At 49.3% G+C, this 26,350-nt stretch overlaps 1 protein-coding gene across 3 annotated transcripts in view; it reads right to left on the bottom strand.

The window, feature by feature from the left end:
* The window catches only part of BABAM2 (BRISC and BRCA1 A complex member 2), a 462,713-nt gene that overhangs the window by 418,742 nt on the left and 17,621 nt on the right, over positions 1 to 26,350 (bottom strand). The window contains exon 2 of one of the 3 annotated variants that reach the window (XM_063918901.1): positions 19,886 to 20,045. The exons of the other annotated variants lie outside the window; for them this stretch is intronic. The gene's annotated coding sequence lies outside the window, so the exon portion shown is untranslated. The remainder of the gene's footprint in view (positions 1 to 19,885; positions 20,046 to 26,350) is intronic. 3 annotated transcript variants of the gene reach the window in all.

Below are 26,350 nucleotides of genomic sequence, written 5' to 3'. Positions count from 1 at the left end.
GGCCCATAGACACTCCTGTTTGCAGGAAATGCAGGAATCGACCGAGTTGAAATTTCTTCGTGGGGCCTTCCTGGCCTCACACCACGCAACATATTTTCGCCACATGTGGTGATAATGTTGTGCGGTCACCTCCTTCCTGGCTTTGACCAGGGTAGGAATGACCTCTTCCGGAATGCCTTTTTCCCTTAGGATCCGGCGTTCCACCGCCATGCCGTCAAACGCAGCCGCGGTAAGTCTTGGAACAGACATGGTACTTGCTGAAGCAAGTCCCTTCTTAGCGGCAGAGGCCATGAGTCCTCTGTGAGCATTTCTTGAAGTTCCAGGTACCAAGTCCTTCTTGGCCAATCCGGAGCCACGAGTATAGTTCTTACTCCTCTACGTCTTATAATTCTCAGTACCTTGGGTATGAGAAGCAGAGGAGGGAACACATACACCGACTGGTACACCCACGGTGTTACCAGAACGTCCACAGCTATTGCCTGAGGGTCTCTTGACCTGGCGCAATACCTGTCCAGTTTTTTGTTCAGGCGGGACGCCATCATGTCCACCTTTGGTCTTTCCCAACGGTTCACAATCATGTGGAAGACTTCCCGATGAAGTCCCCACTCTCCCGGGTGGAGGTCGTGCTGAGGAAGTCTGCTTCCCAGTTGTCCACTCCCGGAATGAACACTGCTGACAGTGTTATCACATGATTTTCCGCCCAGCGAAGAATCCTTGCAGTTTCTGCCATTGCCCTCCTGCTTCTTGTGCCGCCCTGTCTGTTTACGTGGGAGACTGCCTTGATGTTGTCCCACTGGATCAATACCGGCTGACCTTGAAGCAGAGGTCTTGCTAAGCTTAGAGCATTGTAAATTGCCCTTAGCTCCAGTATATTTATGTGGAGAGAAGTCTCCAGACTATATCACACTCCCTGGAAATTTTTTCCCTGTGTGACTGCTCCCCAGCCTCTCAGGCTGGCATCCGTGGTCACCAGGACCCAGTCCTGAATGCCGAATCTGCGGCCCTTTAATAGATGAGCACTCTGCAGCCACCGCAGAAGATACACCCTTGTCCTTGGAGACAGGGTTATCCGCTGATGCATCTGAAGATGCGATCCGGACCATTTTTCCAGCAGATCCCACTGAAAAGTTCTTGCGTGAAATCTGCCGAATGGAATCGCTTCGTAAGAAGCCACCATTTTTCCCAGGACCCTTGTGCAATGATGCACTGACACTTTTCCTGGTTTTAGGAGGTTCCTGGCTAGCTCGGATAACTCCCTGGCTTTCTTCTCCGGGAGAAACACCCTTTTCTGGACTGTGTCCAGAATCATCCCTAGGAACAGCAGACGTGTCGTCGGAAACAGCTGCGATTTTGGAATATTTAGAATCCACCCGTGCTGTCGTAGAACTACTTGAGATAGTGCTACTCCGACCTCCAACTGTTCTCTGGACCTTGCCCTTATCAGGAGATCGTCCATTTTCTTTGAAGAAGAATCATCATTTCGGCCATTACCTTGGTAAAGACCCGGGGTGCCGTGGACAATCCAAACGGCAGCGTCTGAAACTGATAGTGACAGTTCTGTACCACGAACCTGAGGTACCCTTGGTGAGAAGGGCAAATTTGGACATGGAGGTAAGCATCCCTGATGTCCAGGGACACCATATAGTCCCCTTCTTCCTGGTTCGCTATCACTGCTCTGAGTGACCCCATCTTGATTTGAACCTTTGTATGTAAGTGTTCAAATATTTCAGATTTAGAATAGGTCTCACCGAGCCGTCTGGCTTCAGTACCACAATATAGTGTGGAATAATACCCCTTTCCTTGTTGTAGGAGGGGTACTTTGATTATCACCTGCTGGGAATACAGCTTGTGAATTGTTTCCAATACTGCCTCCCTGTCGGAGGGAGATGTTGGTAAAGCAGACTTCAGGAACCTGCGAGGGGGAGACGTCTCGAATTTCCAATCTGTACCCCTGGGATACTACTTGTAGGCTTCAGGGGTCCACTTGCGAGTGAGCCCACTGCGTGCTGAAACTCTTGAGACGACCCCCCACCGCACCTGAGTCCGCTTGTACGGCCCCAGCGTCATGCTGAGGACTTGGTAGAAGCGGTGGAGGGCTTCTGTTCCTGGGAATGGGCTGCCTGCTGCAGTCTTCTTCCCTTTCCTCTATCCCTGGGCAGATATGACTGGCCTTTTGCCCCCTTGCCCTTATGGGGACGAAAGGACTGAGGCTGAAAAGACGGTGTCTTTTTCTGCTGAGATGTGACTTGGGGTAAAAAAGGTGGATTTTCCATCTGTTGCCGTGGCCACCAGGTCCGATGGACCGACCCCAAATAACTCCTCCCCTTTATACGGCAATACTTCCATGTGCCGTTTGGAATCTGCATCACCTGACCACTGTCGTGTCCATAAACATCTTCTGGCAGATATGGACATCGCACTTACTCTTGATGCCAGAGTGCAAATATCCCTCTGTGCATCTCGCATATATAGAAATGCATCCTTTAAATGCTCTATAGTCAATAAAATACTGTCCCTGTCAAGGGTATCAATATTTTCAGTCAGGGAATCCGACCAAGCCACCCCAGCGCTGCACATCCAGGCTGAGGCGATCGCTGGTCGCAGTATAACACCAGTATGTGTGTATATACTTTTTAAGATATTTTCCAGCCTCCTATCAGCTGGCTCCTTGAGGGCGGCCGTATCTGGAGACGGTAACGCCACTTGTGATAAGCGTGTGAGCGCCTTATCCACCCTAAGGGGTGTTTCCCAACGCGCCCTAACTTCTGGCGGGAAAAGGTATACCGCCAATAATTTTCTATCGGGGGAAACCCACGCATCATCACACACTTCATTTAATTTATCTGATTCACGAAAAACTACAGGTAGTTTTTTCACACCCCACATAATACCCTTTTTTGTGGTACTTGTAGTATCAGAAATATGTAACACCTCCTTCATTGCCCTTAACATGTAACGTGTGGCCCTAAAGGAAAATACGTTTGTTTCTTCACCGTCGACACTGGAGTCAGTGTCCGTGTCTGTGTCGACCGACTGAGGTAAATGGGCGTTTTAAAGCCCCTGACGGTGTTTGAGACGCCTGGACAGGTACTAATTTGTTTGCCGGCCGTCTCATGTCGTCAACCGACCTTGCAGCGTGTTGACATTATCACGTAATTCCCTAAATAAGCCATCCATTCCGGTGTCGACTCCCTAGAGAGTGACATCACCATTACAGGCAATTGCTCCGCCTCCTCACCAACATCGTCCTCATACATGTCGACACACACGTATCGACACACAGCACACACACAGGGAATGCTCTGATAGAGGACAGGACCCCACTAGCCCTTTGGGGAGACAGAGGGAGAGTTTGCCAGCACACACCAAAACGCTATAATTATACAGGGACAACCTTTATATAAGCGTTTTCCCTTATAGCATCTTAATATATAATCATATCGCCAAATAAGTGACCCCCCTCTCTGTTTTAACCCTGTTTCTGTAGTGCAGTGCAGGGGAGAGCCTGGGAGCCTTCCCACCAGCAGTTCTGTGAGGGAAAATGGCGCTGTGTGCTGAGGAGAATAGGCCCCGCCCCCTTTTTGGCGGGCTTCTTCTCCCGTTTTTCTGACAACCTGGCAGGGGTTAAATACATCCATATAGCCCCAGAGGCTATATGTGATGTATTTTTAGCCAGTATAGGTACTTTCATTGCTGCCCAGGGCGCCCCCCCCCAGCGCCCTGCACCCTCAGTGACCGTTGGTGTGAAGTGTGCTGAGAGCAATGGCGCACAGCTGCAGTGCTGTGCGCTACCTCATGAAGACTGAGAAGTCTTCAGCCGCCGATTTCTGGACCTCTTCTCTCTTCAGCACCTGCAAGGGGGTCGGCGGCGCGGCTCCGGTGACCCATCCAGGCTGTACCTGTGATCGTCCCTCTGGAGCTAGTGTCCAGTAGCCTAAGAAGCCAATCCATCCTGCACGCAGGTGAGTTCACTTCTTCTCCCCTAAGTCCCTCGTTGCAGTGAGCCTGTTGCCAGCAGGACTCACTGAAAATAAACAACCTAATAAAACTTTTACTCTAAGCAGCTCTTTAGGAGAGCCACCTAGATTGCACCCTTCTCGGCCGGGCACAAAAACCTAACTGAGGCTTGGAGGAGGGTCATAGGGGGAGGAGCCAGTGCACACCACCTGATCCTAAAGCTTTTACTTTTGTGCCCTGTCTCCTGCGGAGCCGCTATTCCCCATGGTCCTGACGGAGTCCCCAGCATCCACTTAGGACGTCAGAGAAATGGAATTAAATTACATTATGTAGATAAAAGTGATTGGACACTGGGCCTAATTCAGACCTGATCGCAGCAGCAAAATGTTTCTCTAATGGGCAAAACCATGTTGCACTGCAGGTGGGGCAGATGTAACATGTGCAGAGAGAGAGTTAGCTTTGGGTGGGTTATATTGTTTCTGTGCAGGGTTAATACTGGCTGCTTAATTTTTACACTGCAATTTAGATTTCAGTTTAAACATACCTCACCCAAATTTAACTCTCTCTGCACATGTTACATCTGCCCCACCTGCAGTGCACATGGTTTTTCCCATTAGATAATTTTTTTGCTGCTGAGATCAGGTCTAAATTAGACCCACTGACAGCAAATGGATCAATGAGATTTTACTGACGTCAGTACTTTGTGGGTCCACCACAAGCAGCGATTACTGCAGACACTCTTCTTGGCAAAAAAGTTTGCGGACAGCAGCAGACGGTATGTTTTGCCAGTCTGCCTTAACTACAGTGACCAACTGCGAGAAGGTTGAGTTGGTCTAGAACACACCCGTTGCTCCAATTCGTCCCAGAGGTTTTTAATGGGGTTAAGATCTGGACTCTGAGCTGGCCAGTCCATTCGGGTTACGAAATTTGCTGTATACCAGTCCAGCATCATCCTGGAAACATGACATCGCGCAGCCTACGATGATCCCCTTTTGAAACTCAGCTCCTTCCGGCAAGCCGTTTTGTTAGCAAATGATCCAATCTAATCTCCCCATTTTATACCTTCACAAACACGTTTGCTGCAGGAGCACACCATTTCGCTTGCCTGCAGGGGGGTGGGTGTCCAATTACTTTTGTCCATATAGTGTATAAAGTTAAAGGGAGGTTATAGAGTTCACAAGGCCGATCATCTGGGGCACAGGTTCTCAAACTCGGTCCTTAGGACCCCACACAGTGCATGTTTTGCAGGTCACCCAGCAGGTGCACAGGTGTATCAATTACTCACAGACACATTTTAAAAGGTCCGCAGGTGGAGTAATTATTTCACTTGCAATTCTGTGAGGAGACCTGGAAAACGTGAACTGTCTGGGGTCCTGAGGACCGAGTATGAGAACCTGTGATCTAGGGCACAATTGTTTAACAGTGCACATAAAACCCAGGGTTCTGCCACTGATAAGGACGGTCATTGGGAGGAGAAATGGTGTCTCCAGTGTGAAAAAGCACATTTGATGGCCAGCAGCTCCTTATTGCGAATTCTTCTCAGCCGTGGTCAAGAAAGTGTAATTGGGAGAACTAAGGGAGTGCTAAATTTAGTACAGCTACGATCAGGCACACTGACATGCGGGGGGACACCCAGCATAGAGCTAGTCCGCCCCGCATGTCAGGCCCAACCCCCATGCACAAGTACAGAAGTATCGCACAGCGTCGATGCTTTTGTACTGTAGGAGTAGCTCCCAGCCAGCGCAGCTCCTGCGCGCTGGCAGGGAGCTACTCGTCGCTGCCCAGGTCGCAGCGGCTGTGTGGGATGCCACGCAGCCACCACAGCCCGCCCCTCTAACAGTCCAGGCACGCCTTATGTTGCCCGGACCGCGCCCCCCTAAACTGCGGCCAAACGCCGCCGACCCGCACCCTCCCGCCCATCAACCGCCTCTGCCTGTCAATCAGGCAGAGGCGATTGCAGGGCTAAAACAGCCGTCGGCTGTCTGCCATGCGCACTTCAGACCTGATCGCTGCTGTGCAAACAAGCACAGCAGCGATCAGGGCTGAATTAGCCCCTAAATACAGTTGCTCCTTGAGCCGGGGCGGTATTGGCGATTGTGAAAATAGGATTTTAATACCCTACCAGTAAATCCTTTTCTCGTAGTCTGTAGAGGATGCTGGGGTCCACATTAGTACCATGGGGTATAAACAGGTCCACTAGGAGCCATTGGCACTTTAAGAGTTTAACAGTGTGGGCTGGCTCCTCCCTCTATGCCCCTCCTACCAGACCCAGTCTAGAAACTGTGCCCGAGGAGACGGACAACTTCGAGAGAAGGAATTACACAGATAGTGGCGAGATTCACACCAGCTCACACATACAAGGCAAACCAAGCTAACTAGCTTGAAACATCAGCAACGGCTGAACAATATTACTTAACCCAGTAACAAAGCAGTACATTAACCAAGAACCAAGCAGTACTGAACTAAGTTACCACTGCAGGATCAAGAAGCGCTGGGCGGGTGCCCAGCATCCTCTACGGACTTCGAGAAAAGGATTTACCGGTAGGTAATTAAAATCCTATTTTCTCTTACGTCCTAGAGGACGCTGGGGTCCACATTAGTACCATGGGGATGTACCAAAGCTCCCAGAATGGGAGGGAGAGCGCGGAGGCTCCTGCAGAACTGATTGACCTCTGATGACCTGAAGTTCAGTCAAAGTATCGAACTTGTAAAACTTAGCAAACGTGTTCGACCCAGACCAATTAGCCGCTCGGAAAAGCTGTAAAGCCGAGACACCCCGGGCAGCGGCCCAGGAAGAATCCACCTTACGAGTAGAGTTGGCCTTAACAGATTTTGGACACGGCAGTCCAGCTGTAGAATACGCATGCTGGATAGTGAACCTGATCCAGCGAGAGATCGTCTGCTTCGAAGCAGGACACCCAAGTTTCTTGGGATCATACAGGACAAACAAAGAGTCCGATTTTCTGTGACGAGCAGTCCTCTTCACATAGATTTTCAGAGCCCTTACAACATCCAAGGACTTTGATGGAATTGAGGAGTCAGTAGCAAGACAAAGCCCCCAACTCCGACACACGTCTTGCAGAAGCTAAAGCCAACAAAGTGACAGCCTTCCACGTGAGAAACTTGACCTCAACCTCCTGTACAGGTTCAAACCAATCCGTCTGGAGGAACTGTAACACCACGTTAACATCCCAGGGTGCTGTGGGCGGCACAAAGGGAGGCTGGATGTGCAGAACCCCTTTCAAAAAAGTCTGAACCTCAGGGAGGGAAGCCAGCTGTTTCTGGAAGAAAATGGATAAGGCCGAAATCTGGACCTTTACGGATCCCAACCTCAGGCCCATATCCACACTGGTTCCGGTATGAATGGTCGACCATGTTATGGTCGACAGTCATTAGGTCGACCACTATTGGTCGACATTGACATGGTCGACATGGTCGACACATGAAAATTGTCGACACATGAAAGGTCGACATATGGAAGGGTCGACATGAGTTGTTTTTTTTCTTTTTTTGGTGTCGTTTTTTGCGTAAAGTGACTGGGAACCCCAATTAGTGCACCGCGTCCCCTCGCATGGCTCGCTTCGCTCGCCATGCTTCGGGCATGGTGCCTTCGCTCCGCTACCGCTTCGCTCGGCACACTTTACCGTTCCAATCGTAGTCCATGTGGATCGTAAAGTATGGAAAAGTTCCCCAAAAGAAAAAAAAGTTAAAAAAACTCATGTCGACCTTTTCATGTGTCGACCATTTTCATGTGTCGACCATGTGTCCATGTCAATGTCGACCAATAGTGGTCGACCTAATGACTGTCGACCATAACATGGTCGACCATTTGAACGGATACCATCCACACCTGCTTGCAGGAAGAGGAGAAACCGTCCCAGTTGAAACTCCACCATCGGAAACTTCTTGGATTCACACCAAAATACATACTTTTTCCAAATGCGATGGTAATGTTTAGACGTTACTCCTTTCCTAGCCTGTATCAAGGTAAGAATGACTTTGTTCGTAATGCCCTTCCGAGACAATATCTGGCGTTTAACCTCCATGCCGTCAAACATAGCCGCGGTAAGTCTTGATAAGCGAACGGCCTCTGTTGTAACAGGTCCTCCCGAAGAGGAAGAAGCCTCGGATCTTCCAGCAGTAGATCCAGAAGATCCGCGTACCAAGCCCTTCTTGGCCAGTCAAGAGCAATGAGGATTGCCTGAACTCTTGTTCTCCTTATGAGCTTTAGAATCCTTGGGATGAGTGGAAGTGGAGGAAACACGTACACCAACTGGAAAACCCACGAAGACACCAGAGCGTCCACCGCCACTGCTTGCGGGTTTCCCGACCTGGAACAATACCTCCGAAGCTTCTTGTTGAGGCGGGAGGCCATCATGTCTATTTGAGGAACCCCCCAAAGATTTGTCACCTCCGTGAACACCTCTGGATGGAGGGCCCACTCTCCTGGATGGAGTCTGCTTCCCAGTTGTCCACTCCCGGAATGAAAATTGCTGACAGCGCCAACGCGTGTTTTTCTGCCCAGAGGACGATTCTTGTTACCTCTGACATTGCAGCTCTGCTCGTCGTTCCGCCCTGTCGGTTTATGTAGGCCACCATCGTGACATTGTCCAACTGCACTTGAATGGCTCGATCTCGCAGAATATGTGCCACTTGGAGAAGACCGTTGTACACGGCTCTTAGTTCCGGAATGTTTATTGGAAGACTGGATTCAAGACTTGACTACCTTCCTTGGAAGGTTTCCCCTTGAGTGACTGCGCCCCATCCCCGGAGGCTTGCATCCGTGGTTAGAAGGATCCAGTTCCGAATCCCTAACCTGTGGCCCTCCAGAAGGGGAGACATTTGCAGCAACCAGAGGATTGAAATCCTTGCTTTCGGCGACAGATGACTCCTCAGGTGCAAATGTAGATGAGACCCCGACCACTTGTCCAGGAGATCCAGTTGGAAGGATCAAGCATGAAATCTTCCGTACTGTAGAGTGTCGCATGAGGCAACTATCTTCCCCAGAAGGCGAATGCACTGATGAACCGATACCCGGGCTGGCTTCAGGATATCCCGGACCATTGTTTGAATCACCAACGCTTTCTCCACCTGTAGAAAGACCCTCTGCACTTCCGTGTCGAGGATCATCCCCAGGAAAGACAATCTCCTTGTCGGCTCCAAATGTGACTTTGGAAAGTTCAGGATCCAACCATGTTCCCTGAGCAGACAAGTCGTGAGAGCAATAGACTGCAACAACCTTTCCCTGGTCGAAGCCTTTATCAGCAGATCGTCCAGATATGGAATTATGTTCACCCCCTGTCTGCGGAGGAGAACCATCATCTCTGCCATCACCTTGGTGAACACCCTCGGTGCTGTGGAGAGGCCGAAAGGCAGTGCCTGAAATTGATTGTGACTGTCCAACAGTGCAAATCTGAGATAAGCCTGGTGCGGCGGCTAAATCGGAATCTGGAGGTACGCATCCTTGATATCCAGGGATACCAGAAACTCTCCCTCCTCCAGACCTAAGATCACCGCTCTAAGAGTCTCCATTTTGAATTTGAACTCCCTCAGATAAGGGTTTAACGATTTCAAGTTCAAAATCGGTCTGACCGAACCATCCGGTTTCGGTACCACGAAAGGGTTTGAATAATAACCCTTGTTTTGCATGTGACGCGAAACTAGGACAATGACCTGTGACTTTTCCAATTTTTGGATGGCTTCCTGTAGGATAGCCCTGTCTGCCAGCAAAGCTGGCAAGCCTGATTTGAAGAATCGGTGAGGCTGGAGTTCTTGAAACTCCAGTCTGTACCCCTGGGACACAATATCCTGTACCAGGGATCCAGTCCGGATGACACCCAGACGTGGCTGAAACGTCTGAGTCTCGCACCCACCAGCCCGTCCTCCAGGCTTCGCGGTCCTGAGGATTTTGAGGTGCCAGAAGCAGATTTCTGGTCCTGGGAGCCTGCAGGTGCAGGTTTTTGGAATTTTGCACGGCCACCTCTGAAGAAAGTGGAAGTAGGTTTGGACTTTTTTGTCTTAGTGGTCCCAAAGGACTGTGATGCAGATGAAGAAAATAAGATTTTAAACCTACCGGTAAATCTTTTTCTCGTAGTCCGTAGAGGATGCTGGGACTCCGTAAGGACCATGGGGATAGACGGGCTCCGCAGGAGACATGGGCACTTTAAGAAAGACTTTGACTCTGGGTGTGCACTGGCTCCTCCCTCTATGCCCCTCCTCCAGACCTCAGTTAGAGAAACTGTGCCCAGAGGAGACGGACAGTACAAGGAAAGGATTTTTGTAATCCAAGGGCAAGATTCATACCAGCCACACCAATCACACCGTATAACTTGTGATATACTACCCAGTTAACAGTATGAAAAAACAACATAGCATCAGTCCAAGACCGATGAAACTATAACATAACCCTTATGTAAGCAATAACTATATACAAGTCTTGAAGAAGTAGTCCGCACTTGGGACGGGCGCCCAGCATCCTGTACGGACTACGAGAAAAAGATTTACCGGTAGGTTTAAAATCTTATTTTCTCTAACGTCCTAGAGGATGCTGGGACTCCGTAAGGACCATGAGGATTATACCAAAGCTCCCAAACGGGCGGGAGAGTGCGGATGACTCTGCAGCACCGATTGAGCAAACAGGAGGTCCTCCTCAGCCAGGGTATCAAACTTATAGAACTTTGCAAAGGTGTTTGACCCCGACCAAGTAGCAGCTCGGCACAGCTGTAGTGCCGAGACCCCTCGGGCAGCCGCCCAAGAAGAGCCCACCTTCCTAGTGGAATGGGCCTTAACCGATTTTGGTAACGGCAATCCTGCCGTAGAATGCGCCTGCTGAATCGTGTTACAGATCCAGCGAGCAATAGTCTGCTTTGAAGCAGGGCCGCCAACCTTGTTGGCTGCATACAGGACAAACAGTGCTTCTGTTTTTCTGATCCTAGCCGTTCTGGCCACGTAAATTTTCAAAGCCCTGACCACATCAAGGGACTCGGAATCCTCCAAGTCCAGTGTAGCATCCTCTAGGACGTTAAAGAAAAGGGTTTTTTCGTAGAAGGTGTAGCTGAGGGAAGGAAAGGTGACTTACCCGCGGTTGCCGTGGAAATCCACGCATCATATGCTTCCCCAAATAGAGCCTGACATGTGTAGGGTAGGTTCTCCACACTTCTCCTGGATTCCGTGTCTGCAGCTGAGACCAACATGGAAGATATCCTTGCATTCAGCGTATCCAGGTCCTTCATGGACTTCATCATGAACTCCGCAGAATCCTGTATATTACGCAAAAACAGTTCGATGTCACTTCTATCCATTGTATCCAAATCTTCTAGTAACGTGCCTGACCACCTTACTATAGCTTTAGAAATCCATGCACAGGCAATAGTAGCCCTTAACGCCACCCCTGAAGCAGTGTATATGGATTTGAGCGTAGTGTCAATCTAACAATCAGACGGTTCTTTTAAGGCGGTAGATCCAGGAACAGGTAACACCATCTTTTTTGACAGTCTGGACACAACTATGGGTGGGTTTTCCCATTTTTTTCTATCCTCCTCAGGGAAAGGAAAAGCAACGAGAACCCTTTTGGGAATCTTGAATTTTATCTGCGGGGTTTCCCAGGATTTTACAAATAAAGCATTTAATTCTTTTGACGCAGGGAAGGTTAGCGAGGCTTTCTTATTGTCTGTGAAGTAAGCCTCCTCAACCTGCTCAGGTGGTGTGTCCGCAATGTTTAACACATCTCTCATGGCCTCAATCATGAGCAGCACCCCCTTTGCAAGGGATGCCGCCCCCCTCAGCACATCCCCATCACCATCTGCCGTGTCAGAGTCGTTATCCGTGTCATCTTGCATAATCTGGGCAAGAGCACGTTTCTGTGGGTATAAGTTAGAGGATTTGGAAGAATAAGGAACAGAACCTGACCAAACAGCCATAGAATACTTTAAAACCGGAGTTTCAGTCTCAGTATGAGCTACCTTAGTAGATATCTGAGAGATCATTCCCTTAATAGAAGTTAGCCATTCTGGCTCAGTAATGGGAATCTGAGACAAGACATTACATTCCTGGGTGCAAGGAATTGATTCCTCTGGAGAAGACATGTCCTCTGCAACATAAGACACCAAATCCCTTGACATGGCTATGTGAGAAACATACACCCACACACACACAGGAAAATGTCAGTCATAGTTTCCCTCCCAAGAATGCTACAGAGAAACACAGAGCTTGGAGCCAGCACACACACAGCGCTACCCTAGGTAGATATAATACAACTACCTGGCGCTGACAGTGTACCTTAATAGACCACCCAGTAATTACACAGCCCCCCCCACCCTTCTACAACCCCCTGGTACCGCACAGGATAGCTGGAGTTGCGTGGAGGGACAGCTCTCCCTGTCAGCGTCTCTGTTCTGGATCTGCAGGCAGGAAAATGGCGCTGAACGCTGCTGGGTCCGCTCTGAGAAGCTCCACCCCCTGAAACATGGCGCTGCTTCCCGCACTTTACATCTTTATACTGGCCTGAGGTATGGTGCTGGCAGCATTACCGAAGTCCCTGACAGCCTGAGTAGGGTGTAGGCGCTGGCTCAGGGAGCCCCTCATAGCGCCGCACTGTGTACCACTGAGCCTCCAGAGCGCAGTTAGTACTGCGCTCCCACCCTGTTGCCGCCATCTTCACACCGGCTCCCCGCTTGCCAGGGGGGCCGGTGACTCACTCGCCACCGGAATCTTCTGACTCTGTTAGGGGGTGGCGGCATGCTTCGGGAGTGAGCGGTCGCCTGGGGCGGCTAACGATCATCACCCTCAGGAGCTCAGTGTCCTGTCAGCGGAGATAGTGGCCATTAACCTCTCAGGGTTGGACACTACTACCCCCCTATGTCCCACGAAGCAGGGAGGCAGTTGCCAGCAGCCTCCCTGTGCCTAAACTCTAAGAAAAAAAAATACAACTAGAAAAACTCCTATGGAGCTCCCCTAGCTGTGACCGGCTCCTCCGGGCACATTTTCTAAACTGAATCTGGTAGGAGGGGCATAGAGGGAGGAGCCAGCCCACACTGTTAAACTCTAAAAGTGCCAATGGCTCCTAGTGGACCCATCTATACCCCATGGTACAAATGTGGACCCCAGCATCCTCTAGGACGTAAGAGAAAATAAGAATTTACTTACCGATAATTCTATTTCTCGGAGTCCGTAGTGGATGCTGGGGTTCCTGAAAGGACCATGGGGAATAGCGGCTCCGCAGGAGACAGGGCACAAAAAAGTAAAGCTTTTACCAGATCAGGTGGTGTGCACTGGCTCCTCCCCCTATGACCCTCCTCCAGACTCCAGTTAGGTACTGTGCCCGGACGAGCGTACACAATAAGGGAGGCAATTTGAATCCCGGGTAAGACTCATACCAGCCACACCAATCACACCGTACAACTTGTGATCTAAACCCAGTTAACAGTATGATAACAGAAAGAGCCTCTTAAAGATGGCTCCTTAACAATATAACCCGAATTTGTTAACAATAACTATGTACAGTATTGCAGATAATCCGCACTTGGGATGGGCGCCCAGCATCCACTACGGACTCCGAGAAATAGAATTATCGGTAAGTAAATTCTTATTTTCTCTATCGTCCTAAGTGGATGCTGGGGTTCCTGAAAGGACCATGGGGATTATACCAAAGCTCCCAAACGGGCGGGAGAGTGCGGATGACTCTGCAGCACCGAATGAGAGAATTCCAAGTCCTCTTTTGCCAGGGTATCAAATTTGTAGAATTTTACAAACGTGTTTTCCCCCGACCACGTAGCTGCTCGGCAGAATTGTAATGCCGAGACCCCTCGGGCAGCCGCCCAAGATGAGCCCACCTTCCTTGTGGAATGGGCCTTAACAGATTTAGGCTGTGGCAGGCCTGCCACAGAATGAGCAAGTTGAATTGTGTTACAAATCCAACGAGCAATCGTCTGCTTAGAAGCAGGGGCACCCAACTTGTTGGGTGCATATAGTATCAACAGCGAGTCAGATTTTCTGACTTCAGCCGTCCTTGAAATGTATATTTTTAAGGCTCTGACAACGTCCAACAACTTGGAGTCCTCCAAGTCGCCAGTGGCCGCAGGCACCACAATAGGTTGGTTCAGGTGAAACGCTGATACCACCTTAGGGAGAAAATGCGGACGAGTCCTCAGTTCTGCCCTATCCGAATGGAAGATTAGATAAGGGCTTTTATAAGATAAAGCCGCCAATTCAGATACTTTCCTGGCGGAAGCCAGGGCCAGTAACATAGTCACTTTCCATGTGAGATATTTAAAATCCACCTTATTCAATGGTTCAAACCAATGGGATTTGAGGAAATCTAAAACTACATTTAGATCCCACGGTGCCACCGGAGGCCCACAGGAGGCTGTATATGCAGTACTCCTTTAACAAAAGTCTGTACCTCAGGAACTGAGGCCAATTCTTTTTGGAAGAATATTGACAGGGCCGAAATTTGAACCTTAATAGATCTCAATTTGAGACCCATAGACAATCCTGATTGTAGGAAATGTAGGAAACGACCCAGTTGAAATTCCTCCGTCGGAACACTCCGATCCTCGCACCACGCGACATATTTTCGCCAAATGCGGTGATAATGTTTCGCGGTGACTTCCTTCCTTGCCTTAATCAAGGTAGGAATGACTTCTTCTGGAATGCCTTTCCCTTTTAGGATCTGGCGTTCAACCGCCATGCCGTCAAACGCAGCCGCGGTAAGTCTTGAAAGAGACAGGGACCCTGTTGTAGCAGGTCCCTTCTCAGAAGTAGAGGGCACGGGTCGTCCGTGACCAACTCTTGAAGTTCCGGGTACCAAGTCCTTCTTGGCCAATCCGGAGCCACTAGTATTGTTCTTACTCCTCTTCACCGTATAATCTTCAATACCGTTGGTATGAGAGGCAGAGGAGGAAACACATATACTGATTTGTACACCCAAGGTGTTACCAGTGCGTCCACAGCTATTGCCTGTGGATCTCTTGACCTGGCGCAATACTTGTCCAGTTTCTTGTTGAGGCGAGACGCCATCATGTCTACCATTGGTCTTTCCCAACAGTTTATTAGCATGTGGAAGACTTCTGGATGAAGACCCCCCTCTCCCGGGTGAATATCGTGTCTGCTGAGGAAGTCTGCTTCCCAGTTGTCCACGCCCGGGAAGAACACTGCTGACAGTGCTATTACGTGATTCTCCGCCCAGCGAAGAATCTTGGCAGCTTCTGCCATTGCACTCCTGCTTCTTGTGCCGCCCTGTCTGTTTACATGGGCGACCGCCGTGATGTTGTCCGACTGAATCAACACCGGTTTTCCTTGCAGGAGTGGTTCCGCCTGGCTTAGAGCATTTTAGATTGCTCTTAGTACCAGAATGTTTATGTGAAGAGACTTTTCCAGGTTCGTCCATACCCCCTGGAAGTTTCTTCCTTGTGTGACTGCTCCCCAACCTCTCAGGCTGGCGTCCGTGGTCACCAGGATCAAATCCTGTATGCCGAATCTGCGGCCCTCCAATAGATGAGCCTTTTGCAACCACCACAGAAGATATACCCTTGTCCTTGGCGACAGGGTTATTCGCAGGTGCATCTGAGGATGCGACCCTGACCATTTGTCCAACAGATCCCTTTGGAAAATTCTTGCATGGAATCTGCCGAATGGAATTGCTTCGTAAAAAGCCACCATTTTTCCCAGGACTCTTGTGCATTGATGTACAGACACCTTTCCTGGTTTTAGGAGGTTCCTGACAGGTCGGATAACTCCTTGGCTTTTTCCTCGGGAAGAAAAACCTTTTTCTGAACCGTGTCCAGAATCATCCCTAGGAACAGCAGACGTATCGTCGGAAAACAGCTGCGATTCTTGGAATATTTAGAATCCAGTCGTGCCGTCGAAGAACTACTTTAGATAGTGCTCTTCCGACCTCCAACTGTTCTCTGGAACTTGCCCTTTTTAGGTCGTGCAAGTAAGGGATAATTTAGATGCCTTTTTTCTTTGAAGAAACATCTTTTCGGCCATTACCTTGGTAAAAAGGCCCGGGGTGCCGTGGATAATTCAAACGGCATCGTCTGAAACTGATATTGACAGTTCTGTACCACGAACCAGAGGTACCCTTGATGAGAAGGACAAAATTTGGACATGGAGGTAATCCTTGATGTCCAGGGACACCATATAGTCCCCTTTTTTCCGGTTCGCTATCACTGCTCTGAGTGACTTTATCTCGATTTGAACCTTTTATGTAAGTGTTCAAAACATTTTAGATTTAGACTATGTGTCACCAAGCCGTCTGGCTTCAGTACCACAATATAGTGTGGAAAAATAATACCCTTTTCCTTGTCGTAGGAGGGGTACTTTGATTATCACCTGCTGGATATACAGCTTGTGAATGGTTTCCAATGCTGCCTCCCTGTCGGAGGGAGCCGTTGGTAAAGCAGACTTCAGGAACCTGCGAGGAGAAGATGTCTCGACTCTCCAATCTTTACCCCTGGGATAATACTCGTACGATCTAGGGGTCAACTTGCGAGTGATCCCACTGCGCCCTGAGACTCTTGAGACTACCCCCCCACCTTGAGTCCGCTTGCACGGCCCCAGCGTCATGCTGAGGACTTGGCAGACGCGGTGGAGGGCTTCTTTTCCTGGGAAAGGGCTGCCTGCTGCAGTCTACTTCCCTTACCTCTATGTCTGGGCAGATATGACTGGCCTTTTGCCTGCATGCCCTCATGGGAAAGGAAAGATTGAGGCTGAAAAGACGGTGTCTTTTTTAGCTGAGATGTAACTTGGGGTAAAAAAAAGGTTGGATTTCCCAGCTGTTGCTGTGGTCCCCAGGTCCGATGGACCGACCCCCAAATAACTCCTTCCCTTTATACAGCAATACTTCCATCTGCCGTATGGGATCTGTATCACCTGACCACTGTCGTGTCCCTGACATCTTCTGGGAGATATGGACAACGCACTTATCTTGATGCCAGAGAGCAAATATCCCTCTGTGCATCTCACATACATATATATAGAATGCATCCTATTAAATGCTCTACATGAATAAAATATTTTCAGTCAGGGAATCCGACCAAGCCAACCCAGCACTGCATCTCCAGGCTGATGGCGATCGCTGGTCGCAGTATAACCACCGTATGTGTGTATATACTTTTTAGGATATTTTTCCAGCTTCCTATCAGCTGGCTCCTTGAGGGCGGCCGTATCTGGAGACGGTAACGCCACTTGATAAGCGTGTGAGCGCCTTATCACCCTAAGGGGTGTTTCCCAACGTACCCTAATTTCTGGCGGGAAAGGGTATAACGCCAATATTTGCTATCGGGGTAACCCTACGCATCATCACACACTTCATTTTATTTTATCTGATTCAGGAAAAACTACAGGTAGTTTTTTCACTCCCACATAATACCCTTTCTTGTGGTACTTGTAGTATCAGAAACACGTAACACCTCCTTCATTGCCCTTAACGTGTGGCCCTAATGAGAAATACGTTTGTTTATTCACCGTCGACACTGTATTCAGTGTCCGTGTCTGTGTCTGTGTCGACCGACTGAGGTAAATGGGCGTTTTTAAAAACCCCTGACGGTGTTTCTGAGACGCCTGGACCGGTCCTAATAGATTGTCGGCCGTCTCATGTCGTCAACCGACCTTGCAGCGTGTTGACATTCTCACGTAATTCTCTAAATAAGCCATCCATTCCGGTGTCGACTCCCTAGAGAGTGACATCACCATTACAGGCAATTTCTCCGCCTCCTCACCAACATCGTCCTCATACATGTCGACACACACGTACCGACACACAGCACACACACCGGGAATGCTCTGACAGAGGACAGGACCCACTAGCCCTTTGGGGAGACAGAGGGAGAGTCTGCCAGCACACACCAAAAACGCTATAATTATATAGGGACAACCTTATATAAGTGTTTCTCCCTTATAGCATCTTTTATATATATACAATATCGCCAAAATCAGTGCCCCCCCTCTCTGTTTTAACCCTGTTTCTGTAGTGCAGTGCAGGGGAGAGCCTGGGAGCCTTCTCTCCAGCTTTTCTGTGAGAGAAAATGGCGCTGTGTGCTGAGGAGATAGGCCCCGCCCCTTTTTCGGCGGGCTCGTCTCCCGCTATTTTTGAAGTTAGGCAGGGGTTAAATATCTCCATATAGCCTCTGTGGGCTATATGTGAGGTATTTTTTGCCTCTAATAAGGTTTTTATTTGCCTCTCAGAGCGCCCCCCCCAGCGCTCTGCACCCTCAGTGACTGTTGTGTGAAGTGTGCTGAGAGGAAAATGGCGCACAGCTGCAGTGCTGTGCGCTACCTTTAGAAGACTGCAGGAGTCTTCAGCCGCCGATTCTGGACCTCTTCTGTCTTCAGCATCTGCAAGGGGGCCGGCGGCGCGGCTCCGGTGACCATCCAGGCTGTACCTGTGATCGTCCCTCTGGAGCTTGATGTCCAGTAGCCAAGAAGCCAATCCATCCTGCACGCAGGTGAGTTGACTCCTTCTCCCCTCAGTCCCTCGCTGCAGTGATCCTGTTGCCAGCAGGAATCACTGTAACATAAAAAACCTAGCTAAACTTTCTCTAAGCAGCTCTTTAGGAGAGCCACCTAGATTGCACCCTTCTCGGCCGGGCACAAAAATCTAACTGGAGTCTGGAGGAGGGTCATAGGGGGAGGAGCCAGTGCACACCACCTGATCTGGTAAAAGCTTTACTTTTTTGTGCCCTGTCTCCTGCGGAGCCGCTATTCCCCATGGTCCTTTCAGGAACCCCAGCATCCACTTAGGACGATAGAGAAACAAAGTTTACTTGATTGGGATCCTTGGAAACAACTTATTTCAAGTCTGTCAGAGCAATGCCTCAAGGAATTTTATTTGGACAGCTAAATGGATAACCCCAGAGACGTCCACACTATAAACAAAGATTCTCCGCAAGACATATCAATTTTTGTTATGAATACCTAGAGGTTTCTTAACATCAGTGGGTTCAGGTAAGACAGTAGAATGCAGGAAAAAGAAAATGCAGGTGCACACCAACAGTACTGATAATCAAAACAATTATGATAAACTTTACAATTTTCATGGAGTATAAATGAGGTTCTCAGCACGTTTGAACAACAATGCTTGCCCATCTATCACGTCAAGGTGAACTCCATCAGATGGATCCTCAACATTCCAAATACATTATATCAATTTATCCAGGAATGACTGATAATAGCGCCCATTCTAATATGCAAAAAGCAGCGCCAGGACATGCACTAATTAAAATCCCCTATGGGCTGATAGGAGGGTACTAGTGCCAGGCAGAAGGAGTCTCTGCCTTTAAGTCATAATTGCCGACTTTCTGGCTTCCAGAAATAGCGGGGGCGTGGCCACGAGGATCAAATGATCGTGGTCATGCCCCCCACTACACAATGCCGAGATTACAATCACTTTAAAGCGGACATCAGCATTACAATGATGCAATTCAGCGCGAATCACGTCATTGCCCGCCAAGTCCACCCACTTGCTAAGTAAAGCAGGTGGAGATAAGGGCCCTCGTTCCGAGTTGATCGCTCGCTGGCTACTTTTAGCAGCCGTGCAAACGCATTGTCGCCGCCCACGGGGGAGTGTATTTTAGCTTTGCAAGCGTGTGATCGCATGTGCAGCCGAGCAATACAAAAACATTTTGTGCAAAACAAGACCAGCCCTGTAGTTACTTATTCTGTGCGATGATTCTAGTGTCGGAGGTCCCAGGATTGACATCAGACACCCGTCCTGCAAACGCATGATCACGCCTGCGTTTTCCCTACTACTCCCAGAAAACGGTCAGTTGACACCCATAAACGCCCTCTTCCTGTCAATCTCCTTGCGATCGGCTGTGCGAATGGATTCGTCGCTAGAAGCATTGCACAGCAACGATACTGTTTGTACCCGTACGACGCGCCTGCGCATTGCGGTGCATACGCATGCGCAATTTTGCCGTTTTTTTACCTGATCGCTGCGCTGTGAAAATCGGCAGCGTGCGATCAACTCGGAATGACCCCCAAGATCCGGGATACTTGTCCACACCAGCCAGCCCAGAGCACCACGCGATTTTCAGGAGCCTCCTGGCGGTTTCCGGAGAATAAGTATACTTCAAGTGTAATGAGAGCTGAGGGAACAATGGGTTGTTACTTACCAAGTGATACAATTTGGACATTTAACTGTGTATGTATCGACTGAACGATTGATGCTCATACAAGGATTTGGGATTACAGCAGATACAGAACCCATGTGATATCTGATTTATTGATGTTAAAAATAAATAATTTGGGAACAGACACAAATCCAAGTTCTAGCTGTATGCAGATACTGTGGAAGATAATGGGAGGCTGCTTTATCATCTATAATACTGTAAGTAAGAGATAATCAGCTGATAAATGCTGAAGACTTATGGTACTGCCTGTGGTATGTGGTTAACATACCGCTCGTCGGGATCCCGGCTGTCTTAATACCGACGCCAGGATCCCGACAGGGTCACCATACCGCCGCCGGAATACCGGTGAGGTAGGTGATTCCCCCTCTATGTGTGTCCACGACACCCACAGAGGGAGAATAGAACCTGCCCCCGAGCCCGCAAGGAGCTTCATTGCGCTCGCCCCCTGCCGACATTCTTCCACACGGGATGGCGGTGTTGGTGTACTGACATTCGGCATTCTGTGCTGCAGGATCACATACCGATCCCCTGCCTACCTAGCCTATTTATTCATTAGAGATATACACCCTGCATAAACCCTAGATATAACTATAGAGACACGTCCTGCATATACACTGATATAACTATAGATACGTCCTACATATACCCTAGATACAACTATAGAGAGCTACGTCCTACATATACACTAGATACAACTATAGAGAGCCATGTCCTGCATATACACTAGATACAACTATAGTATAGATAGACACACCCTGCTTATACCCTAGATAAAACTATAGAGATACGTCCTGCATATACCCTAGGTACAACTATAGAGAGCTACGTCCTACATATACCCTAGGTACAACTATAGAGAGCTACGTCCTACATATACACTAGATACAACTATAGAGAGCCATGTCCTGCATATACACTAGATACAACTATAGTATAGATCAGGGGTGGGCAATTATTTCAGCTGAGGGGCCACTTGACATTTCCTGTCAGTATCCGAGGGCCACATACAAAATAGCAGCTCCCCCCACTTGCCAAAAATATAGGGACGTGCTTCATGGGGAAGGGGTGTGGGCAAAAAAATAATACAGATTCATATTAGGCTGCACAATAGTCTCCATTATTCAAATTGCGCCACACAGTGCCACTTACACACATTACACCAGATAAAGACCCTTTTACACAGTATGGAAGGTAGAGCCCCTTTTACACATTACAGCCGGTAGAGCCCCCTTTTACACATTAACATTTTATTTAGGATAATTATTGTGCAGCAAGCAAATTATCCAGTGTCTTATAGCCCCTGGGGAAAGGTGTGACCCAGTGACAGAACACGGGGAGGGGGGGGTGACAGTGACAGAACACGGGGTGTGTGACACGGTGACAGAACACGGTGACAGAACACGGTGGGGGTGACACGGTGACAGAACACGGGGGGGGAGTGACACGGTGACAGAACACGGGGGGGGAGTGACACGGTGACAGAACACGGGGGGGGAGTGACACGGTGACAGAACACGGGGGGGAGTGACACGGTGACAGAACACGGGGGGGGTGACACGGTGACAGAACACGGGGGGGGGGGGGGTGACAGTGACAGAACACGGGGGAGTTATACGTGACAGAACACGGGGAGGGGGGGGTGACACGGTGACAGAACACGGTGACAGAACACGGTGGGGGTGACACGGTGACAGAACACGGTGGGGGTGACACGGTGACAGAACACGGGGGGGGAGTGACACGGTGACAGAACACGGGGGGGGAGTGACACGGTGACAGAACACGGGGGGGGAGTGACACGGTGACAGAACACGGGGGGGAGTGACACGGTGACAGAACACGGGGGGGGTGACACGGTGACAGAACACGGGGGGGGGGGGGTGACATGGTGACAGAACACGGGAGGGGTTGGTTCAGCGAGAGCTAAAGATCTCTCCCCCAAACCTAAAAACAGACTGAAGCCACTGCCTGCACACACAAATATACGCACACTATCACACACACACACACATCCCTTTCTTTCTCTCACTCACTTTTCCCATTAAGGTTACTGATCTGGCTGGCTGGCAGTAGCAGGAAGGATGGATCTATTCTGTACAAGTCTGGCTCTTGTCCCGTGTAGCTCCGCCCCCTGAGCTCCCGTGTAGCCCCGCCCCCTCCTCGACACGTAGCTCCGCCCCTTTTCAGCTGAACCCAGCCGTTGTCATTGGGGACTCTGGAGGAGGGAGGAGGCTGCTACAACGCAGCAGCAGGGGAGAGAGGCGCCGCCGGCAGCTTGGAGGTACTGCAGCTCAGAGCAATGACAAGCAGCTCAGCCGTTCGGGCCGCTTGTCATTGCTCGCTGGTGGGAGGCAGTGGGCTGGACAGGATCGGTTTGCGGGCCGCATCCGGCCCGCGGGACGTATTTTGCCCACCCCTAGTATAGATAGATACACCCTGCATATACCCTAGATATAACTATAGAGATACGTCCTGCATATACACTGATATAACTATAGATACGTCCTACATATACCCTAGGTACAACTATAGAGAGCTACGTCCTACATATACACTAGATACAACTATAGAGAGCCATGTCCTGCATATACACTAGATACAACTATAGTATAGATAGATACACCCTGCTTATACCCTAGATATAACTAGTGTTCCTTCTAGGCTGTTTCAGCAGGGTGCTGCACCCTGCCCATTTTTGAAATGTGAAAAAGCACCCTGCCCTTTTTCAGTGCACCCTGATGATCATAAATGGACCCCTTGTATACAGGATGCAACAGAGTGCATGTTACAATGTAGTTGTGTACTCCTTGCCTACCTCTGAAATTGGAAACAATTTCTATCCTTAATGAACTGAATGGCAGAGGAGGCACTGTAAATGTCATCACTGCTGTGGCTGCCTGCGTAACACAGCACTCTTATATAGAGGGAAAGAACAGGGTAAGCAGTGAGCATGTACTGCTTACACTATTTCCTTAGTAGAAGAACAGACTTTTATTTTGTACCTATACTGTATATTTTAACCCTCTACTTAACTTTTCTGTTTTATAACATATAGGGATTATAACTACTTCATCAGTGGAGGAGACATTTATTATTATCTACTTATTATGTGTATATACTATAGCCATTCTTTCAAGGAGACTGGACAAATATAGTATTTTTCTCAGTACAGATGTTGGGTGTTACATGGGTGTGCTATATGTATGTAGCGGTAAATGATACATTAAAGGGAAAAAAAATAAGAATTTACTTACCGATAAATCTATTTCTCGTAGTCCGTAGTGGATGCTGGGGACTCCGTCAGGACCATGGGGAATAGCGGCTCCGCAGGAGACAGGGCACAAAAATAAAGCTTTAGGATCAGGTGGTGTGTACTGGCTCCTCCCCCTATGACCCTCCTCCAAGCCTCAGTTAGGATACTGTGCCCGGACGAGCGTACACAATAAGGAAGGATATTGAACCCCGGGTAAGACTCATACCAGCCACACCAATCACACCGTATAACTTGTGATCTGAACCCAGTTAATAGTATGACAAACGTAGGAGCCTCTGAACAGACGGCTCACAACAAATAACAACCCGATTTTTTTGTAACAATAACTATATACAAGTATTGCAGACAATCCGCACTTGGGATGGGCGCCCAGCATCCACTACGGACTACGAGAAATAGAATTATCGGTAAGTAAATTCTTATTTTCTCTAACGTCCTAAGTGGATGCTGGGGACTCCGTCAGGACCATGGGGATTATACCAAAGCTCCCAAACGGGCGGGAGAGTGCGGATGACTCTGCAGCACCGAATGAGAGAACTCAAGGTCCTCCTCAGCCAGGGTATCAAATTTGTAGAATTTTGCAAACGTATTTGCCCCTGACCAAGTAGCAGCTCGGCAGAGTTGTAATGCCGAGACTCCCCGGGCAGCCGCCCAGGATGAGCCCACTTTCCTTGTGGAATGGGCCTTGACAGATTTAGGTTGTGGCAAGCCTGCCACAGAATGTGCAAGTTGAATTGTGCTACAAATCCAACGAGCAATCGTCTGCTTAGAAGCAGGAGCACCCATCTTGTTGGGTGCATACAATATAAGCAGTGAGTCAGACTTTCTGACTCCCGCCGTTCTTGAAATATATATTTTCAATGCCCGGACCACGTCCAACAACTTGGAATCCTCCAACTCGTTAGTAGCCGCAGGCACCACAATAGGCTGGTTCAGGTGAAACGCTGACACCACCTTAGGCAGAAAATGAGGACGCGTCCGCAGTTCTGCCCTGTCCGTATGGAAAATCAGATATGGGCTCTTATATGATAAAGCCGCCAATTCTGATACTCTCCTGGCTGAAGCCAGGGCCAGTAGCATGGTTACTTTCCATGTGAGATACTTCAGCTCCACCGATTTGAGCGGCTCAAACCAATGGGATTTGAGAAAATCCAAGACTACATTAAGATCCCACGGTGCCACTGGGGGCACAACCGGGGGCTGTATATGTAGTACTCCTTTTACAAAAGTCTGGACTTCAGGAACTGAAGCCAATTCTTTCTGGAAGAAAATCGACAGGGCCGAAATTTGAACCTTAATGGACCCCAATTTGAGGCCCATAGACAATCCTGTTTGCAGGAAATGTAGGAATCGACCCAGTTGAAATTCCTCCGTGGGGGCCTTCCTGGCCTCACACCACGCAACATATTTTCTCCAAATGCGGTGATAATGTTGTGCAGTCACCTCCTTCCTGGCTTTTACCAGTGTAGGAATGACCTCTTCCGGAATGCCTTTTTCCTTTAGAATTCGGCGTTCAACCGCCATGCCGTCAAACGCAGCCGCGGTAAGTCTTGGAATAGACACGGTCCCTGCTGAAGCAGGTCCCGTCTTAGAGGTAGAGGCCACGGATCCTCCGTGAGCATCTCTTGAAGTTCCGGGTACCAAGTTCTTCTTGGCCAATCCGGAGCCACTAGTATCGTTCTTACTCCCTTCTGCCGTATAATTCTCAGTACTTTTGGTATGAGAGGCAGAGGAGGGAACACATACACTGACTGGAACACCCACGGTGTTACCAGAGCGTCCACAGCTATTGCCTGAGGATCTCTTGACCTGGCGCAATACCTGTCCAGTTTTTTGTTGAGGCGGGACGCCATCATATCCACCATTGGTTTTTCCCAACGGTTCACAATCATGTGGAAGACTTCTGGATGAAGTCCCCACTCTCCCGGGTGTAGATCGTGTCTGCTGAGGAAGTCTGCTTCCCAGTTGTCCACTCCCGGAATGAATACTGCTGACAGTGCTATCACATGATCTTCCGCCCAGCGAAGAATCCTTGCAGCTTCTGCCATTGCTGTCCTGCTTCTTGTGCCGCCCTGTCTGTTTACGTGGGCGACTGCCGTGATGTTGTCCGACTGGATCAACACCGGCTGACCCTGAAGCAGGGGTTTTGCCAGACTTAGAGCATTGTAAATCGCTCTTAGCTCCAGTATATTTATGTGAAGAGACATCTCCAGGCTTGACCATACTCCCTGGAAGTTTCTTCCTTGTGTGACCGCTCCCCAGCCTCTCAGACTGGCATCCGTGGTCACCAGGACCCAGTCCTGTATGCCGAATCTGCGGCCCTCTAACAGATGAGCACTCTGCAACCACCACAGAAGAGACACCCTTGTCCGTGGCGATAAGGTTATCCGCTGATGCATCTGCAGATGCGATCCGGACCATTTGTCCAGCAGATCCCACTGAAAAGTTCGTGCGTGGAATCTGCCGAATGGAATCGCTTCGTAAGAAGCCACCATCTTTCCCAGGACTCTTGTGCATTGATGTACAGACACTGTCCCTGGTTTTAGGAGGTTCCTGACAAGTTCGGATAACTCCCTGGCTTTCTCCTCCGGAAGAAACACCTTTTTCTGAACCGTGTCCAGAATCATTCCCAGGAACAGCAGACGTGTTGTCGGGGTCAACTGAGATTTTGGAAAATTCAGAATCCACCCGTGTTGTTGCAGCACTACTTGGGTTAGTGCTACTCCGTCCTCCAGCTGTTCTCTGGACCTTGCCCTTATCAGGAGATCGTCCAAGTAAGGGATAATTAATACGCCTCTTCTTCGCAGAAGAATCATCATTTCGGCCATTACCTTGGTAAAGACCCGAGGTGCCGTGGACAATCCAAACGGCAGCGTCTGAAACTGATAATGACAGTTTTGCACCACGAACCTGAGGTACCCTTGATGTGAAGGGCAAATTGGGACATGCAGGTAAGCATCCTTTATGTCCAGGGACACCATAAAGT

The sequence above is a fragment of the Pseudophryne corroboree genome, chromosome 4 (assembly GCF_028390025.1).
Source record: "Pseudophryne corroboree isolate aPseCor3 chromosome 4, aPseCor3.hap2, whole genome shotgun sequence".
Classification (NCBI taxonomy): Eukaryota; Metazoa; Chordata; class Amphibia; order Anura; family Myobatrachidae; genus Pseudophryne; species Pseudophryne corroboree.
Note: the sequence above shows the minus strand (reverse complement) of the source record. Positions and strands in the feature narration are given on the sequence as shown.